General features: G+C 37.1%; 1 pseudogene; it reads right to left on the bottom strand.

The window, feature by feature from the left end:
* Positions 1-839: 839 nt before the first annotated feature.
* LOC111758681 (U2 spliceosomal RNA) lies at positions 840-915 on the bottom strand (annotated as a pseudogene).
* Between the last annotated feature and the right edge of the window lie 14,870 nt (positions 916-15,785).

The raw sequence follows: 15,785 nt of genomic DNA, 5'->3' as shown, positions 1-15,785 counted from the left end.
TCATCTTCATCAAATATCAAGTCCCTTCTATTTCAAATGAAGTTTTTTCTTTTTATTGTTTGTTTATGATGTTGTTTAATCAAAAAGTAAAAAATACAGGTTGAATTTTATTGAATATATTATGCTAACCATAAGTTTTATCACCTTTATTCTTTTTTTATGGGGGACACATTAAGACATTAATAGATTTTTCTAATGTAAAATCATGCTTGCATTGCTGGCTTAAACCAGTTAACTCTCTATACTTTTACATCTAGGTATCTATATAACTATGTATCTATGCATATTTACATAAAGAGATAGGTAATTTGCTAAGTTTTGTTTAGATTTTACCTCTATACTTATAAGTGAGAATGGATAAATATAAAAAATATATTCTTAGGCTTTCCTATTTGGTTCTGGTATCACAGTTATCTAGCCTTAAAAATGAGTCATTTCCCTCTATTTTCTATAGGCTGACAATTTTTTTGTTTCTGTATCATATTCCATTCTCATATTTTTATATTCCATCTTCTATTTTAAGTACTTAAGCATGTTTCTAGCATACCTATTTCCAAAGTATGAATATTAAGATTGTTTTATTGAAGTCCTTTAGGTTTTTTCTTATTTTTGCTTCTATCATGGTGGTTTGTTTCTTTCTGTTTGTAATTTTGGATTCTGAATTCATTTTTTAATGGGGCTTTACCTGTGGGAATGATGGGTGACATAAACTGGAGAATTCAAGAGAGATCCTAAGATGTCTTGAATTTCAAAAATTTTCTAAAGATTTTCCAAAGAATATTAGTTCAGTATACTAATTCTATGTAAAATTTTTACCTCTCTTTTTTTTTTTTTTGTAGGTGGGATGTATGTTGTTATTATAAATATAAACCCTTAATACTACACTTGATCTTAGCCAAAAGGCCGAGAAGCGATTATAAACCCTTAATATAAGTGAAGGAAAGTTAGTTAAAAATTCTCTGGGTAAAATCTTTTTTCTCCAAGATTTCATGTCAAGACAGAAAAATTTCACTTTGCTTAATAACGATTTTTTTTCAAACTTTGAAAAAAGATTTCTAGTCTATCCCTGCACTAAGATTGTCACCATTTGAGGATCTAGTTTTGATCCCACATCCCAACTTGAATTAGCCTAAAACTTGCCTCCTGTTCATTAACAGATTTTATTTTATTTTATTTTCTGGTTTCTTTTTTTTTTGTCTTTATTTGTTTTTTTAATGTTACATTAAAAAAATATGAGGTCCCCATATACCCCCCCACCCCACTTCTCCCACCATAACAACAACCTCTTCCATCATCATGAGACATTCATTGCATTTGGTGAATACATCTCTGAGCACTGCTGCACCTCATGGTCAATGGTCCACACCATAGCCCATACCCACCCACAGTCCACCCAGGCCATGGGAGGACATACAATGTCTGGTAACTGTCCCTGCAGCAACATCCAGGACAACTCCAACCCCCGAAAATGCCCCCACATCTCATCTCTTCCTCCCACCAAAATTACTTTCTACTGAGATTAGCAATTAATCACCTTACATATCATTCCCAGTTTTCTGTGCCAAATTTCTGCTACTTATACATTTTTTCTTCTTGTTATATCCATTATTTTCTTCTAAGCTGTAATAAGCCTTTAAAAGGTGAATAATATATCCATAATTTTCCATGCATCATAATGGTATTTAAAGAAAAGATTTATGTAGTCAATTATTTCCATAAATTAATCTTGACATCACCTGGATGAGAGCAATGATAGTACTAGATAATTTGATTTGAAGATTGATAGGGAAGATACATAAAAAAGAGAGAAAAAGAAAGATGTATGTCAGTACCTTTGCTTTCTTCTTGTCATTCACTCATTCATTCATTCATTCTCTTTCTTTCAATAAATATTAAGTCATAGTCATCAAGCAAGATTTTCTAATAAGGTTTCCCAGTTGAGGTTTTGAACCACTATCTAAAAAGGAGTAGCAGTTAATTAGAAAATGAAATGAAGGAGAAATAAAGCAGAAAGAACATTTTAGGTAAAGAAATTAAAGTTTATTAATATTTTTACTTTGTTGTACTATTTTTATTTTATTTCAGCAATTCAATAATCAGTAATTTTGCTTATCTTGTAATGATGTGGGCTATGGGTGGCAGGCTCTTTGTCTCTTCAGAGATAATCTAAACTATCAGTGACTTGTGGGTGTGGGATGATGAAAGGCTGCAGTCCTGCCCTTGGGGAGCAGGAAACAGTTTAACAATGCAAGGTCTATAAACTTTAAGTATTCAGGGGAAATGCAAACCAAATATGCTAAAGGCTTATCTAGAATGTCTGGAGTCCATGCTGGAAGATACATATGCTAATTGAAGCCTATTGAGAACTGAAACAAAGCGACCATTTGGCCTTTCCTCGCGGTATAAAAGACATTTGAAAATCTTGTTCTAGGCTCGGGATTCAAACTGAAAGCTCCCGAGTCTGGCCTGCGGTCAATAAACCATTTTTACTTCTCAAAATCATTCCTGAGTCCTGGCCTCTCTATACACAAATAATTGAGCCTCTCTCAAATTCTACAACAGTAATACCAAATACTTAAAAAGATACTGAAATTTTGGCTCTTGCATTTAGAATTTACTGCTTTAGAAATACAGTAGCACTACTTTTTGTAAACTATCCTTATTTTTTTTGCTCCTAATTATAATTGACAGGCCATTTCTATCAGTTTACTATTAAAAGTATTCGAGTGTCAAATATAGGTCTTATATCAGCACCTGCTTTTCATTACTCTGACTGGATTTAAACTGTTGTTATCTTTATTTGTGTATTTTCTAATATATTTAGATGCATATGTTCTCACAAAATCAAAACCTATAATTAGCCATCTTCACATCAGTTGTACAGATGAATGCAGGCTTTTATTATGCTAATTTTTTCAGAAACTATATTTACTCTTCATTTGGAAATATAGTACCAGCCCCGACCCTGCCCCCAAATAGCAAAGATTTGTTGTAACACTCAAATGCAATGCAAACTGGCGTTCTCAGTCAAATAATGGCGAAGGCTTCAAGGTATATTGTGTTGGGCTCATGTCTCAGGAGTCGTACTCAAGTAGGTTTTCACTCAGGCTACATAGTAAAGCCTTAAAATCATCATTCGAAGATGATCCAAGTTTTTTTTTTTGGCTTAATAATGATATAAATAAGGTGCAGGAGTATGGGAAGAATTTGAGGGTGATGAAAATGTTTTCGTATTAAAATATTAAAACTGAAATATTTGTATAAAGCAAACCACAGGAATTCCCTTACCAGGGACTGAAGAATACTTGAAAATGATAATAAAGAACACAGAAGATGGTCTGAATAAATGGATAGACTTTTCATGCTCTTGAAAAGTATAACTTAACTCTTTACATGTGTCAACTTTCATAAAATTAATTAACTTTCATAAAATTAAATTAATAAATTAATGCAATAATAGTTATATTCCAGCTGGAACATTTTGTGACACTTAAACTTACCATAAGATGTATAGGAAGAATAAAGGCACAGAAACAGTAAGCTAAAGATTAAACAGGAGAATTTACTAAATGTTGATGGAGAACTGGTTTCCTACCCAACACTATATCAGGAATGGACTCTAGCTTGAGTAGACCTTAGATAAAGTATAGGTAAATTTTAGGTAAAACTGGAAATTGAATGCAAGAGGATATCTTTGTGACATTAATCTTTTCTTTTTCCTTCTCTCTTCTCCTTCCTATTGTCATTCTCCTCTACTTTTCCTCCTCTATCAGCAATTGATTTAGGCTATTTAAAAAGACAACTATAATACTTGTTAAATCAAGTTCCAATGTCAGTCTTGATGAATCAAATATGTGTGTTAAAGAAATCCCAGGATCAGAAACAATATATTTATGAATGCCTATATGTTTGTTTATTCTTGCTATATTTTAAAAACTAGAATTTAATTCTCCCTTATGATTATTTCATGTATTTTACATTATTCAGATAGATTCATTGTCAAACCATCCTATTTACATGAGTTTGGGAATAAAGTAAATTTATTTACGAACCATAATAAATGAATGCAATGTCAATACATGGATGAGTTTGTGTTTGTTTTGACAGGGGAACCCAGTTTCAAGTTATTTTTCCAATAGTAAAAAATTCCTCTAACTTCCTAAGCACCACAGCACTTGGCAGTCAGAAGCTATAAACAGAATGAAATTAAACTTTTCCTCAAAGGAATAGATTTGTGACCTTGGCCTCATTAATTGCATGGTGTGCTCTGAGTTATCAAGCTGTAGCCTAAACAAGTTAGATACATTCATATTCTAGAAATATCCTGAGTATTTTTCCACCTCCGGAAAACAATGGTTATGGGCTTTCATTAATGACTGTCAAGGCTAGGAAGGCGTTCACTGCCATTCTTGGTGTAGAAGGAAGCCATGGAATTTTGGTTCCAATCCTAACCTGTCTGCAGTGTCCTCCCCCCTCTCCTGGAACTTAACTGTGGTTATTCATCCACTATATTACTTGGTCACTGAGAGAGTTCAGACTATTGACCCTGTTAAAAATTAAAATTCTGAGATTTCTCTCTCACTGTGTAGCCTATAGCAAAGCTGTGTGATGGAGGTTCTCCATGCTAGCGACAATCCAGCCCAGGCCAATGTTGAAGCTGGAGCCACAGTAGACTGTTCAGCAAGCATTCCTTAGCACTCACAGAGTCCAAATCTCCATATGGAAACCATGAAGACATTGTATAAAGCTCTGTTTTTAAACCACATGCTTCTCATGCTTTCTGTGTTTGAGAAAGGTATGGCAGAGAGATAGGAGTTCAAAAAGCAATTCTATTAAGAAATTCTGTGACCCATATAAGTCATGTAGCCTATCTGGGTCTCAAGTTATACAACTGCAAAATTAAAGCGTTGGACTAGGTGACCTTGAAGTTGCCTTCAAGCTCTGATTTTTATGATTTCAGATTGTGGGGAGAAAATCCCACCAACGTTCTTTTCAAAGCAAATTTTGTTCAAGATCTCTGACAGAGTTAAAACTAGGGAGGGGGGCAGGACTTCAAGGAAGACTACTGCACTGGTTGCTAAGGAGACAAGCTACATAGTGATTCAGGTTATTAATCAGTAATATCTTTCAAAGTAGTCAGCCATGGTGGCAGAAATACCACATCAGAGCAAAATTCTTTTTGATAGCATTGTATATATAATGATTTCTGATTAAAATGCAAATATCCAAAGAGATATTAGTATATTGTTAGCTATTAACAATTCATTATATCAGTTTTCAAGTGTTCAATCAAGCCAGGCTCATTTTGAAGAGAGGAAATGAAGAAAGGAAGAGCTAGAATATGTCAGGGCTGCCTTTGGTGGGGAGCTAGGGGGTGATGACCAGATTCAGCTTCACATAAAGGAAACTCGGCCTCTTAGGAAAGACCTTAAAACAGATCTTAGGGAATTCAGGGGAATGGGGCACCAAGATAAAGGAATAGACATGGAAAAACCAGAGGCAGATGGAATGTGATGATAATTGCTTGATATTGGTGTCCAGAATTGGTCTGTCCTGTAAGTGGGATAGGTAGGTGGGAAAAATAACAAAGATCATTGTCTAACTGGAATATAAATATATATTTTTCTCTAATTCAAAGTCTAACAAAAAATGTTCTAGATCAACTCTATTCTTTAATATTAAGTTTTTAAGATAAAAACTCAATGAATCGATTTGTAAGAGTAAGGCTACATTTCAATGTTTATTTCATAAAGCAAACATCAGAGTTTAATATCATCATGTTGAAAGGAACTTTTCTTGTAATTTTCAAAACAGATGACACAAAAAAGGAGCTTTAACTAAAAATGTAAAGAACTGTGTATCCTAAAGTATGCACCATAATGTAAGCACAGATGTCACCTTGTTAGAAAGCTAATGTCTCAGACTCTGTACATCACTTTAAGTAAATATGATATGAATAGGGCGTAAGAGTATCACTGTGGAAGGGAAAAGGTTTTCTGGTGGATGTGTGGGAGTGCTGTATATTATATATATACATTGCTGTGGTCTAGGACTCCTGTGAAGAAAAGCTGAATAATTAGGGGGGGGGGGGGGAAAAAAAGAAAAAAATAGGATGTGGAATTTTTTCAAGTCAACATTCTTTATCTAAGTTCTTTATCTAACTTTATCCAAGTTCTTTATCTATCCTTTAAACTCATCGCTATATGCCATTCCCTAGTAAGGGACCATGACATTATATTGGGCTTCAAATTTCGGGGAGCTCTGGATCACAGAGTGTTTCAACAATGGCAATGGAGGGATACTGGTATGGGATACCAATGACAGGTGATATATGACTGACAGGGAGCTGTACAGAACATATGTCCAGGGTGCATGGTAATGTTTGGATATACTCATAGTGGCAACAATTAAAAACCACAGTAGGGGGGGTACTGGGTTCCTGGCCAGTGGTGCTCTGTCGTGGTCCCTAGGGGAGCAGCGACAGTCTCCCAGGTACAGTGGTGGGGACCGGGAGGGAGTGAGGGTTCAACAGTGAGCCCCAGATGCTAATGACTATGCTTGTGAGCTGATAAACCCAAAATAAGAACAAGGCCTAGAGCAACTTTGTGCCTGGGAATTTCCTTCTATCAGCCTTCATGTTACTCAAATGTGGCCAGTCTCGAAGCCAAACTCAGCATGTAAATGCAATGCCTTCCCCCCAGCGCGGGACATGACACCCGGGGATGAGCCTCCCTGGCAACGAGGGACCACTATCAACTACCAACTGATGATGCAACTGGAAAATGACCTTATACGGAAGGTTCAATGCGGATCAGCAGAATATCCATGTCTACATAAAATACCATGACTTTAAAATGCTGTTTGACCTAAAGTAAGGGGGAAATGGAAAGGAGAAATGAGTTTATATGGCTACGAGTTTCTAAAAAAGAGTCTGGAGGCTGGCAGAAGGTTTGCCCTCATGCACAACTGAGCAGAGTCAGAGAGACAGATAAAGCAGATACAACCCCCAGATATTGGTTCCTTTGAGGGCTAAAGAGACCCATGGGAGTTATGGTCATGACCGATGGGGTTAACTACCAGGGCAGATGGCCCCTCTTTGGAAATGGTGTTTATGTGTGATGAATCTGGACTCAGATGGGATCTCCCTTCATAAGACTTTCCTGCTAATGTGCTGGAGGTGCAGTTAATGTTGGGGTTTAAGATATATTTAGGGGATTTGAATCTCTGGACTGACAATGTGATAGCCAGATCCTGAGCCTCAACAGACTCCAGCACCTACAATCTGATTTATTGGACTTACCACACTCAGCTAAGATGGAGTTGAAGAAGAACAACCACCACACCATGGAGCCTAGAGTGATTACAACTGAAAATGGGAGGATTGCATCCAGCATCCAGGTGGAATCTGACCCTCCTCTTGACATAGAGGTGCAATGGACACAACCAATCCAATGTCCACATAGAAGAGGTGGCATTGGATTGGGAAAAGTGGACATAATGGACAAAGGGTATGGGGAAAGGCAGGAAGAGATGAGAGGTGGAGGCGTCTTCGGGACATGGAGCTGCCCTGGATGGTGCTTCAGAGGTAATCACCGGACATTGTAAATCCTCACAGGGCCCACTTGATGGAATAGAGGAGAGTATGGGCCATGATGTGAACCAATGTATATGAGGTGCAGAGGTGCCCAAAGATGTACTTACCAAATCCAATGGATGTGTCATGATGATGGGAACGAGTGTTGTTGGGGGGGGGGGAGAGGGGGGGTGGGGGGGTGGGGTTGAATGGGACCTCACATATATATTTTTAATGTAATATTATTACAAAGTCAATAAAAAAATAAAAAAAATTTAAAAAAAAAAAAAAAAAAAAAGGAGCTTTAAGTAGCCATGCTTAAAAGCTATTAAAGCCAACCAGTTTGTTTTATCTGCTTTTGCTCTTTCATAAAATTAGGTAAATTAGGCTTAATGACAATTATTCCATGCACCCAGGTAACATTTATGCTCAAGCACAATTTTTGGATTTATGTTTCCTATAAATAATGTTATGGAGGTTTGAGAGTTTTTCTCTTTGTGGCTCATATTTGGACAAATGTCTTTACAGCATTTCAGTAAGTTCTTGAATTTTCCTTGACTGAATAAATAAACTAAATTCCCCTTTTAAAAATGAAATGTTTTATCACAGAATAAAAAACATAATGCATCAATACTTAATTCACACTTGCATCATCCCAGAGAGTTTTAGGGTGCTCTGTGGTCTAATCAATTCAATTCAAAAGGTATAAATCCAGGACCTGGGAGGTTCACCCCTGATTTTCTGGCTGGAAGCCAACAAGTGTTCAACAGAATATATAAAACTTGTAGAAGACAGTCTTCAAGTTGGGTAAAAACACTTGATATCTAATGTTGGGAATGAAACACCAAATCTAGGTATTTGGAATGCATTGGAAACATGATAGAAATACATTGAGATTGATTTAGAATGTTTATCTGCATTCTGCTTTCAATGACTCTAAATCTGTTCCTTTGCCAGGGTCTTCCTGAATTTTAAACTTTGGTATCTTGACAGCTGTATGAGGATATCGTAAAGACATCTTAAATAAGGCAGTTATTTCATTGCATTGTTCCAGTATATACAAATTTGACATGGTTTACTTAAATAACACCAGTCCCCAACAATTTGGTTAAAATTTCCTTTACAATAATTTATTAACTGCAAGTACATACATAAAATACAAACTTGTTGCTAGCTCTTCAGTTCACAAATTGCTACATAAACAACAGATGCAGGGAATGGATGTGACTCAACTGATAGAACGTACATCATCCATATAGAGGTTCCAAGGTTCAATCCCCAGGGCCTCCTGACCCATGGGGTAAGCTGGCCCATGTGCAGTGCTGCCACGTGCAAGGGGTGCCGTGCCACGCAGGGGTGCCCCACGTGCAAGGTGTGTGCTCTGCAAGGAGCGCTGTCCCACATGAAAAAAGCATAGCCTGCCCAGGAGTGGCTCTGCACACACGGAGAGCTGACTCAGCAAGATGACGCAACAAAAAAGAGATGCAGATTCCCAGTGGCACCTGATAATGCAAGCAGACACAGAGGAACACACAGCAAATGGACATGGAGAGCAGACAACAGGGGAGAAGGGGAGAGAAATAAATAAAATAAATCTTTGAAAAGAAAAACAAAAAACACAGATGTACATCATAATCAGTGCTTTTTGAGAACATCATTTCTTTCAAAGTCTGTTGATGATTGGTTTTTGTACATCATGCACAAACAAACAATAAAGCATGTAGCTATATTACCTTCTGTCCTTCCATGATAAACCCACATTCTAGTTTACAAAAATGGCTAACTGAAAGAGGGAATTGGTTAACAAAGAAGGAAAGTGCAGCAAAGAAACAAAATGATAAAAAATGATAATGCTAGAAGTGAAATTAGAATAGAACATAAATGGAGTGATGGAAGGAACAGCCGAATAGCTGACTGTGATGGTTAATTTCATGTGTCAACTTTGCTAATTTCTGGTGTCTAGCTGTTAGGTTCAGCAAACTCTGGCCTAATTGTTACCATGGGGATATTTCATACATTGATTTGCATGTATAGTCAGTTGATTGCAACTATGGTTGATTTCTTCTACAGTCAACGATGAGGGGATTCTTCTCATCCAATCAGTTGGAGGTCTTAAAGTCACAACTGAGGACTTCAAATGTCAGAAAGAAGAAAATCTGTCTCTGTTTCATTCAGGAGCTATACCTGGGGAACTCAACTTCACTTCATTGGAGCTTCCAAGTTGGGTCCTGCCCTATGGAATTTGGATTTGCCAATCCTCGCAGTTGTGTGAGCCAACTCCTATTATAAATTTCTTAATATTTACATAAATACATATATGTACATCATATCTGTATTATATCTATATATCCTGTCAGTTCTGTTTCTCTGGAGAATTCTGACCATGGAAATGTTGACCCTGCCACTGTGCGTGACACTCAAGACATGCAGCCTGATGTGAACCTGAATGACAAAATGGTTGTTAACAAAATGAATGAATTCCAGAGAAAATGATGCCAGAAAAACTTTCCATTACAGAAACTCTTGGAGATATTTCACAACATTGAAAGCACAAAGGATCCAAAAAGAAAATCATATGAAAATTTGACAAGGCATCAAAATGATATTCACAGCATATCATAAGTTACATGATGTGAAGAAGGTAAGAACTATTCTTGATAAATTCTTTACAGAAATAAATACTTTAACTCTCAGTGTTTCTAATGTTTCTAATATTTTAAATACTAAGTTTTACCATTATTTTGCTATTATTATCTTCCTTATACATTTATAACTGTATTTTTACATTTTCACACAAACTTTTAAAGGTCATGAAAATCAAAATTTTCCCAGTGATTATTAAAATTGCTTTACATGGTTTCCACTTGCACGGTCATTTTATGGAACCATTCTAGTGTGTGAATCAGAGTGTTTGTGAAATATTTTCAAAGCTGAACTCCTGATCTTCTCCTGAAAACTTGCTCTTCCTGCCGTCACCTCCATCTTAGTTATTGACAACTACACCTTTCATGTTGTGTAAGTCAAAAGTCTTCAAGTCATTCTTGACTCTTCTCTTTCTTTCATATCCCAAATCCCATATATTAACAAACCCTGTTGGTTACTCCAGCAAAATACATACAGAATCAGGTCTTTTCTTATTTTCATTACTGAAGTCACCAACATCTCCATCTCTCACATGAATGAGTAAAGCAGTCTCTTGATTGGGCTCATGACTAGCACTCTTGCTACTCACATCCACAGTCTATTCTCAACACAGCAGAGTACCTTAGTTACAATATAAATTAAACTCTAACAGTCTTTCCTAAGAACCTACCAGTGGCTTTCCATCTCACTCAGAGTAAAAACCAATGTCTGTACAATGACCTGTAAGTCCTAAATGATTTCCTATCCTTCCCTCCATGTTTATTTTCTTACCTCATTTCTTATCCCTTTCTTCTTACTGTCCTGCACCAGTCACACTAGCCTCCTTGCTGTCTCTGAAACATTTTCCTGAGTTTACTTCTATCTTTAATACTTCTATCTTTAATACAATTCCCCCAAATATCTTTCTTATCTCCTTCAAGCCTTTGCTCAAATGATCTTTTCTTATTGAAATCTAATTAATCTAGCTAAAATTGCAAAGCTTCATGACTTGCCTTGCTCTACTTTTCATTTTTTTGCCATAGCACTTATCACATTTTGACATACTATAAAATTTACTTATTTATTTTGTGTATTATCCATCTTTCCCCCAAGAAAATGAGAGTCCCACAGGGATAGTGATTTTGTCTGTTATTTTCACTCATGTATCTGAAGAGCCTTTAGCAGTGTCAGGTACCTTTTGGCACTCATTAAATATTTGTTGAATAAATAAATGAAATGAATGATGTACAAAATATACAAAGGGGGAATTGTTGGAATATGATACTGATTTGCAGATAAAGGTCAATGCTTTCACAAAGACAATGGAGAAGAAGTCTAAAGCTGCCAGAGGGACCTAAATTGGGGTCCTGCAGACCAGGACATCACTTCACAATTCCCAGAAGGTTGAAGGACGGAGAGATGAAGAAGCTGAAACTACAAACCGTGAGTTAATAAACCTTCCAGCCTCTAGGAAGTGCTCCCCTTCCCCACCCCAGAGATATTCTGTGGTGGAAAACCTATGGAACACTGAAGCTGTATGAGAGGAGACCAGATGTCTTCCTCCCTGCCGGTTGTTACAAGAGAAAAGGGAGAAGGAGTGTAGTAGTTTGATATTACTGATGAATTCCAAAAAGAAATGTTAGATTATGTTTTTAAACTGATCTTTTCCTCTGGGTATATTAGATTATTTTGGATTCATAGGTTTACTTGATTAAGTAATTATATAAACTTCTTGTGCCAGTAGGGTGTTGAGTCCCCACCCTTTGGTGGGTGGGGACACACAGATAAAAGGCATGGCAAAGGACAGAGTTAAGGGTTTTTGATGTTGGAGTTTGATGTTGAAGCCTTAAGCTGGAGCCCTGGAAAGTAAGCTCACAGAGGAAACAGAAGCAAGCCACAGGAAGCCTGAACCCTTGCAGACATTGGCAGCCATCTTGCTCCAATACATAAAAATAGACTTTGGTGAAGGAAGTAACTTGTGCTTTATGACCTCATATCTGTAAGCTCCTACCCCAAATAAATACCCTTTATAAAAACCAATTCATTTTTGGTATTTTGCATCAGCATCCCTTTGGCTGACTGATACAGGGAGTCAGGAGGCTTTTCTTCTGTGACTTCAGGCAGCAGAGCCCCCTTTGAATCTCAGCTCTGGCCAGAGCAAAACAAAGAAATACCAAGAGATACACCTTTATGGAAATGCATACCAACAAGTGCCATCTGTTAGCTGGTCTGGAATTTTACATGGACAGAAACTGCTATTAGAGGTCTCTTTACCCAGCCCCTGGGAGAAATTCTGCACCCCATTAGAGAGTCCTAGTCACAGTTTTTGGTAACTTAAGCTGGGCAATTTTAAAGACTTAGAATAAGTTGAAACAATTATCAAAGAGCTGTGAAAAAATAATAACAATAGGCAAGAGAGAGTAATTGACCATCAGAATAAGTTCACCAACATATCAGATGCCTAAACATCAGTAAAAAATTATGAGCCATATCAGGAGCCAGGAAGAGATGGCCCAGACAAAGGAAAAAACTAAATATGCTGAAGAGATTCAGAATTTGAGACAATTAATCAATGATAACCATACAACTCTCATAAATTATTTTAATTAATTGAAAGAAAATATGACTAAAGAGATAAAAGATATTAAGAAGAAACTGGGTGAGCATTTTGAAATTTGAAAGTCTGCAAAGCAAAGTAACTGACCTTATGGAAATGAAAGACACGATGGATTTGATTAAAAATACATTAGAGGCACATAAGAGCAGATGTGAAATGCTTGAAGACAGAATTAGTGATTTTGAAGACAGAACATCTGAACTGGAAAAGACAGTAGAAAAGAGAATGGAAAAAATGGAGCAGGGTCTCAGGGAATTGAATAACAACACGAAATGCAAAAACATATACATTATGGGCATCTCAGAAGGAAAAGAGAAGGAAAAGGCAGAAAGAATGTTTGAGGAAATAATGACTGAAAGTTTCCCTACTCTTATGAAAGACAAAATATCAATGTCCAAGAAGGACAATGCACTCCAAACAGAATAAATACAGATAGACCTACTCTGAGACACCTACTATTCAGGATGACAAATATCAGAGACAAAGAGAAGATTTTGAAAGCAGCAAGAGAAAAGAAAAGCATCACATACATGGGAAGCTCAATAAGTTTCAGTGCTGACTTTTCATCAGAAACTATGGAGGAAAGAAGAAATTGGTGTGATGTAATTAAGGTATTGAAAAAGAAAAACTGCCAGCCAAGAATTCTGTATCCAGCAAGCTGTCCTTCAAATATGAGGGTGAGTTCAAAGTCTTCACAGATAAAGAAAAACTGATAGAATATGTTACCAAAAGACCAGAATTACAAGAGATACTAAAGGGAGTGCTGCAGCCTTAAAGGAAAAAATAAGGACAAGAAACTTGGAGAAGAGTGTAGAAATGAAGAATATTAGAAAGGTAATATTCTGTTGTCTGTTATGACAACAGAAAGTCAAAGGTCAAAATGAATGAAGTAAGTAATGCCTTTACAGTTATAACATTGAATGTTAATGGCTTGAAGTCCCCAATCAAGAGACAAATTCTGATAGAATGGATTAAAAAATGTGACCCATCTATATGTTGCCTACAAGAGGCTCACTCAGAGGTAAGGACACAACCAGGCTAAAAGTGAAAGTTGGGAAAAGATATTCCATGCAAATAGTAACCAAAAATTAGCTGGAGTAGCAATACCAGTACCAGACAAAATAGATTTTAAATGCAAAACTGTTATAAGGGATGAAGAAAGTCATTATATATTAATAAAAGGGGCAATTCAACAAGAAGAAATAACTTTTCTAAATATTTATGCAACTAACCTCAGTGTTCCAAATCACATGAGGCAGGCATTGCAAACTTGAAGGGAGAAATAGATGTCTCTACAATAATAGTTGGAGACTTCAATATACCACTCTCAGTATTGGATAGAACATCTGTATAAAGGATATATAAAAAACAGAGAACCTGAATAATATGATAAATGAACTAGACCTAACAGACACCTATAGAACATTGCACCCCAAAGCAGCAGGATATACATTTTTTTCAAATACTCATGGATCCTTCTCCAAGATAGACCATATCTTGGGTCACAAGACAAGTCTCAATAAATTTTAAAAGATTGAAATTATACAAAACACTTTCTCTGATCATAAAAGATTGAAACTGGAAATTAATAATGGATAGGAAAAGGGAAAATTTAGAAATATATAGAGATTAAACAACACACTCTTAAACAAGTGGGCCAAAGAAGAAATTGCAAGAGAATTCAGCGAATATCTTGAGATGAATGAAAATGAGAGTAAAACATATCAAAACCTATGGGGAAATCAGATGTGGCTCAAGCAACTGGGCTTCCATCTACCATGTAAGAGGCGCAGGGCTCAGTGCCACAGTCTCCTGGTGGGAACAAGCTGGCCTGTGTGGTGAGCTGGCCTACATGGAGGGCTGGCTTGCATGGAGTGTTGCCCTGTGCAAGAGTGCTGTCCCAAACAAGAGTGCTGCCCTGCATAGAAGTGCTGGCCCACACAGAGAGCTGATGCAGCAAAACGACACAACAGGGAGAGACATGGGGGAGAGACAGTGGGAGGCACAGTGGACCAGGGAGCTAAGGTGGCACAAGAGAGTGATCACCTTTCTTCCACTCCAAAGGGTCCCAGGATCAGTTCCTGGGGCCATCTGGTGAGAATACAGGCAGACACAGAAGAATGTGCAGTGGGTGGACACAGAGAACAGACAATGGAGGGAGGGGGCAGAAATAAATAAACGAATCTTTGGAAAAAACCTAGAGGACCCTGCAAAGGCAGTACTAAGTGGAAAACATAGAGCCTTCAATGCTTATATGAAAAAAAAAAGAAGAAAGTGCTAAAATTGAAGAGCTAACTGCACACCTGGAAGAACTAGAAAAAGAACAGCAAAATAATCCCAAGTGTAGCAGTTTGATATAGTTATGAATTCCAAAAACAGATATTGGATTATGTTTGTAATCTGCTCTGTACCTGGGCATGATTAAGTTATGATTAGGGCTTTAATTGGGCCATGTCATTAGAGCATTGAGTCCCCACCCACCAAGTCATGGCAAAGGACAGAGTTGAGGGTTTTTGATGTTAGAGTTTTGATGTTGGAGTTTGATGCTGAAGCCTTAAGCTGGAGCCCCAGGAAGTAAGCTCACAGAGGAAACAGAAGCCAGCCCCAGGAAGAGAGGAACTCTGAGTCTAGGGAGAAGCAAGCCCTGGGAAGAAAGGAACCTTGAACAGAGAGAGAAGCAAGACCCTGGAAGGGAGGAACCCAGGAAGACTGGACCCTTGCAGCCTTCGGCAGCCATTTTGCTCCAACATATGAAAATAAATTTTGGTGAGGGAAGTAACTTAAGCTTTATGGCCTGGTATTTGTAAGCTCCTATCCCAAATAAATACCCTTTATAAAAACCAACCAATTTCTGGTATTTTGTATCAGCACCCCTTTGACTGACTAATATACCAAGCTAAGGCAAAAGAAAGAAATAGTAAAGATCAGGGCAGAAATCAATGAAATCAAGAACAGAAAGATGATAGAGAGAAT

This window comes from Dasypus novemcinctus, chromosome 5 (genome assembly GCF_030445035.2).
Source record: "Dasypus novemcinctus isolate mDasNov1 chromosome 5, mDasNov1.1.hap2, whole genome shotgun sequence".
Classification (NCBI taxonomy): domain Eukaryota; kingdom Metazoa; phylum Chordata; class Mammalia; order Cingulata; family Dasypodidae; genus Dasypus; species Dasypus novemcinctus.
Note: the sequence above shows the minus strand (reverse complement) of the source record. Positions and strands in the feature narration are given on the sequence as shown.